This window comes from Rhyacophila brunnea, unplaced genomic scaffold (genome assembly GCF_057557595.1).
Source record: "Rhyacophila brunnea isolate RB1 unplaced genomic scaffold, BYU_Rbru_1.0 scaffold_6, whole genome shotgun sequence".
NCBI classification, from domain to species: domain Eukaryota; kingdom Metazoa; phylum Arthropoda; class Insecta; order Trichoptera; family Rhyacophilidae; genus Rhyacophila; species Rhyacophila brunnea.
In genome coordinates, this window is record NW_028233276.1 from 15,295,827 (window position 1) to 15,301,826 (window position 6,000).

General features: G+C 31.9%; 1 pseudogene across 1 annotated transcript in view; it reads right to left on the bottom strand.

Moving 5' to 3' along the window:
- The window catches only part of LOC147065266 (multidrug resistance protein homolog 49-like), a 58,808-nt pseudogene extending 53,137 nt beyond the window's left edge, over nt 1–5,671 (bottom strand). The window contains exon 1 of the transcript XR_015071735.1: nt 5,499–5,671. The product of XR_015071735.1 is annotated as a multidrug resistance protein homolog 49-like (transcript). The remainder of the gene's footprint in view (nt 1–5,498) is intronic.
- Between the last annotated feature and the right edge of the window lie 329 nt (nt 5,672–6,000).

A 6,000-nucleotide genomic window follows, 5' to 3' on the forward strand; every position in this document is an offset into this window, starting at 1 on the left:
GAGGCCTTTATCCAGCAGTGGATTGGTTCAGGTCGATGATGATAAGGACGATAGAAATGGGTAGAATATCACAAATTTGTTAAACCTATAGTAGTAGAATCAGGTTGCGGTTGCCTTCATCCAGCAGTGGATTGATTGTGGTTGATGATGGTGACAATATGAATATGTAAATAAATATAATATCACCGATTTTGATAAATACAGCAATTTATATGGCAGAAATGAGTATAATCAGGCTATGGGAGGCCTTTATCCAGCAGTGGATTGGTTCAGGTCGATGATGATAAGAATGATAGAAATAGGTATAATATCACAAATTCGTTAAATCGATAGTCGTAGAATCACGTTGCGGAACCCTTCATCCAGCAGTGGATTGATGATAATGATGAAATTCAAGACTGTCAAGAATACAATCAACGTAGAGAGGCCTTCATCCAGTAGTGGATTTAATGAGGCTCGTGATAATAATGGCATTATAAATATAGATAGGTGAATATATAATAATTCATGTGTAAGTACGGAGTACAATAAGGCTGAGGAGGCCTTCTTCCAGCAGTGGATAGGTCCAGATTGATGATGGTAAGGAGGTAAAAACAGGTAGATATTATACAATATCACAAATTTCGTTAACTATAACAATTCGTATTAATTTATTTCATTGTTTGCAATGGTAACTTAATATGACTATATTGTAATCTATGGAAATTAGTAGCCTAGGTAATTATTCAATAAAAAAGTGTTCGTGAACAGCCACAAAGAAGTATTTAAAAAAAATTGCTAATAGAAATTTCACATCTTTTCGATTAATTCTGCAAATTCTTAATTTGAATTCTGACACGTCAAATGAACTTGTTTTGCGAAAGAAAACAAATGACAATCTAAGTCTATTAGTTTGACAGATAAAAAGCAGTGACATGGTTTTAGATTATATTTTCGTAGTAATTAGTGAGGAAAGATACATTTATTTCTTGTAGCACGCCAATGTGCTACTTACAGATTTGAATAGTTTGGTGGAATATTAATTCTGATTTGTGAAATATAAAAAGTATTAAGTGACAATATAATCAATTTGCCGTAGATGGCTAGCAAGATGCGAAGATGTATGGTGACGGATGTAAAACGCGATTTAAAAATGATTTTATCTGTGATTGTGTCGAGTTTTATCAGATTGCGCCCGATTCAAATGGAAGTAGATTCGGGACTCCAAAAATTGAAGTGAATTCCTTTAATAATCAACAAAGTGGTATTTAAATAAAAAAGTTGACGTATTTTCCAAAATTTCTTAGGATAATAATATATAGGAGACTAGCTGAGCCAGCTGACTCTCGCCAGTCTGTCTCGCTAGGTCTTGCAGACAGCTTTTCGTTATAATGACATGGTGTTGGATTTTAATATAATTGTAAAGTATGTATAGACGGCGCCATAGTTTTCTCTTCGGGATGGATTTTCATTCACGTTAGACAGTTTGACATTTTGCTGATTTGTCAGTTTTACGATTTGCATGTCGTCACTGCCATACAAATTTGGAGTCGTATGCGTAGTTTATTCTGGAGTCTGGCCTTCACAAAATCGTCTGACACAACTTCAGGCTGCTAGGTCTAGCAGAATCGCCGATTGCTACCAATGACATTTTAATTGTAATACAATATATTATTATGTGTAGGTATGTGCATTTAAATATGATAAATAATTATACATCTCATTCGTTCAAATATACAGCAATAATATGTGATTATCTTAAAAAGCGATCCATTATATCAAAATATTAATCTCTTTCGGGTCCCATTTACATATTAAAAAAGGTTAGCAGCATAAAAAACAAATTTAAACATTGTTTTATTTCATTGTCTATAAAAAATAAATGCCTGCAGCCATAGAATAATATTTACAAAATCAAATTTTGAATTCAAAATTAACCTTAACCAATATAGTTTTCCAGTGCGGGACATTCATATTGAGACAAATGTTAATAAATAATAAAACAATACATATTATATCTGAGAGGAATAGACCAATTCTGATAAAACAGGAATTTATAAAACCTAAAAATGTGGATTCAGCTTAAAGAGGCCTTCATCCAGCAGTGGACTGATACAGGTTGATGACGATAATGACGATATAAATGGGTAGGTATATAAAATTACAAATTTAAAAAAATATAGCAGTTTATATGACTAAGAAGAGTAGAATTAGGTTGGGATAACCTTCATCCAGCAGTGGATTGATCTTGGTTGATGATGATAATGACAATATTATGAATGGGTGAATATAATATCAGCAATTTTGATAAATATAGCAATTCATATGACCGTATGACTGACAGAAATACAAACAAATTAGAAAGGCCTTCATCCATCAGTGCATTGATTCAGGCTCATGATATAATATAAATAGATATAATATAATATCACCAATTTTGATAAATACAGTAATTCAAATGACATAAAGGAGTAGAATCAGGCTAGGGAGGCCTTTATCCAGCAGTGGATTGGTTCAGGTCGATGATGATAAGGACGATAGAAATAGGTATAATATCACAAATTCGTTAAACCTATAGTAGTAGAATCAGGTTGCGGAACCCTTCATCCATCAGTGGATTAATTCAGGCTCATGATATAATATAAATAAATATAATATCACCAATTTTGATAAATACAGCAATTCATATGACAGAAAGGAGTATAATCAGGCTATGGGAGGCCTTTATCCAGCAGTAGATTGGTTCAGGTCGATGATGATAAGGATGATAGAAATAAGTATAATATCACAAATTCGTTAAAACAAACCCTTCATCCAGCAGTGGATTGATGATGATGATGAAATTCAAGACTATCAAGAATACAATCAACGTAGAGAGGCCGTCATCCAGCAGTGGATTTATTAAGGCTCGTGATAAAAATGGCATTATAAATATAGATAGTATGATATCACTGATTTCCATGTGTAAGTAAGGAGTAGAATAAAGCTGAGGAGGCCTTCATCCAGCAGTGGATAGGTCCAGATTGATGATGATAAAGATGGTAAAAATAGGTAGGTATTATACAATATCACACATTTTGTTAATTATAACAATTCGTATTAATTTATTTCATTGTTTGCAATGGCAACTTAATATGACTATATCTATGGAAATTAGTAGCCTAGGTAATTATTCAATAAAAAAATAGTGCGTAAACAGTCACAAAGAAATATTTAAAAAAAAAAAAAATTTGCTATTATTAATAGAAAACTCATCTAACAATAAAAATGTCTTGATTGAAATTGATTATTTAACATGCTAATAGAAATGTCACATTTTTTCGATTAATTCTGCAAATTCTTAATTTGAATTCTGACACGTCAAATGAACTTGTTTTGCGAAAGAAAACAAATGACAATCTAAGTCTATTAGTTTGACAGATAAAAAGCAGTGACATGGTTTTAGATTATATTTTCGTAGTAATTAGTGAGGAAAGATGTATTTATTTCTTGTAGCACGCCAATGCGCTACTTACAAATTTGAATAGTTTGGTGGAATATTAATTCTGATTTGTGAAATATCGATTATATAAAAAGTATTAAGTGACAATATAATCAATTTGCCGTAGATGGCTAGCAAGATGCGAAAATGTATGGTGACGGATGTAAAACGCGATTTAAAAACGATATTATCTGTGATTGTGTCGAGTTATATCAAATTTGTGCCCGATTCAAATGGAAGTAGATTCGGGACTCTAAAAATTGAAGTGAATTCCTTTAATAATCAACAAAACGGTGTTTAAATAAAAAAGTTGACGTATTTTCCAAAATCTCTTAGGATAATAATATATAGGAGATGATACTTATAGTGAAATATAGTCAATTATGACATTTTTATTACACAATTAGGTACAATATGTAAGTAGATACCTGCTACTTTTTCCACTTTTGTACATCATAAAAATAATACTTTTTTTATTATTCTCCACCTTGATAATTTGTTAAATAATAAATTTAGCATGTTGGAATTTATTCATTAGTATATTAAGTACTTTAAAGAATTTTAAAATAAAATACCATTTTTGTTCCTAAACAAAGCATATGGATACACCGCTTCAGGGTGGTAATTACGAGTATCTTAAAAGACATTATGAGAAATAGTTTTTACATTTTTTCAATCTAATGGAATCTTCCCCCATTGAATAAATAAAACGTATTATAACGCAATAATCTAAATGTATGAAAAATTAGACTATCCTGTAGTGGCGATGGGTGGAGGTAGGGTGGATCCACCATATATAGTACAGACTAAACTTTGTCAGCTATACGTATTTGTTTACATTGAACTAAGACTGCAATTTACAGATGGTGTTGGTTAGTTTTTAAAATTCAAATTAACCCTGGGAAAACCAAGCCATAATACGTATCTGTCCATAAAATATTTAAAATTATGCTATTAAATCATACATCATGTTGGATATTTAATAGATAGAATAATATTTTAACTACTATTGTTTGGTTTAGGCAGGGTTTAATGAATTATAAAAAACTAACCAACAACATGACGTGTAATGTATGTTCTTAGTTCAACGAAAACAAATAAGAATGAATGAAAAAGTGCAATATATAAACATATTATAATCTATTAAAATGACAGTGGTAGCAGTCGCCGATTGCCAGCTGTTCTGCTAGGCCTATCAGTCTGAAGTGGTGTCAGACGATATTGTGATGGCCAGACTCCAGAATAGACTACACATATGACCCCAAATTTATATTGGCAGTGACGACTTGCAAATCGTAAAACTGACAAATCGGCGAAATGTCAAACTGTCTGAGGTGAATGAAAATCCATACCGAAGGGAAAACTATAGCATACTTCACAATAATTATATTAATATCCAACACCGCTAAGCCGTCTGCAAGACCTAGCGAGACAGACTGGCGACCGCCAGCTGGCTCAGCTAGTATAATAGTAATAGGCTAAGTGTACGGCCTGAGTGGACAGCGTTTGGTGGGGCGTGAACGGCGTGCGATTGCAGATTACTTCCTGATTGATGAAATTTGAAGTAATTATAATAAAAAGAAATAATTTGCATGAATCATAGACGGATCGATAACTTAGAGGCAAAAGCAATCACCGGTAAGCGAAAGACGTGAGTCCCACACGGTACAACTTTTTTACTAGAATTTATAGGTTTTTTATAATCGTATCATAAACAATCTAACATTCTTAATAACTTGGCGAGCGATTGTGTGCCTTATTTGTCATGTACGATAGGTTCAAAAATAAATCCATCCCCTGATCGTTCTTTTTTTTTCCTTTTTTTTTTTACCTAATACTGGAATTTGAGTGTTTCACAATAGGTTTCCGATTCGACATGCGATTTTATTTACCACGCAATCGATTTTAGAAAAAAAAATCACATGTTTGCCACACTGGTTAACGATAAAAATATTGTCCATATAAATAGATTTTTAAATTATTTAAGTAAATACCTAATTTGAAAAAAACATAATTAAATAAAAATATTGCAACTTACCAACTGTGAGTATCCAAAATATTTAACTTCTGGTTTTTGGAGCTTCATATTTGTATTCAAGGTCACTTGTTTTATTTTTAAACTATTCAGTCTTTTAAAAATTCGTTAAATTATCACTTCACTTTACAAATTACTAAGAGATCACAATATAATATATGGCATAGTTTTTTTTATATATAGCTGTTAAAAATCACATAGTTTGTTAATAATTATTAGGTATTAATAAATACTGAAAATACGGATGTATTTTACCAGCGTTCGAAATGGAAAATTTTACGAACTGGAGCGCTCGATAATATTAACATAGTTAAGTATCTAATTTTATGTGTATTTTCCAAAAAAGTGTGTTCGATTTTTTGTTTTAATATGGCATAGCTAACTCAAACGGTCAAATTATTTTTTTCCACGAGACGGAACGATAATTTGAGATAATATGGGATAATTTGGGGTTGTGAACCGGAACGGCGCTCCGGTGCGCTCTGGTCCATTTCGAGCCCTGTAT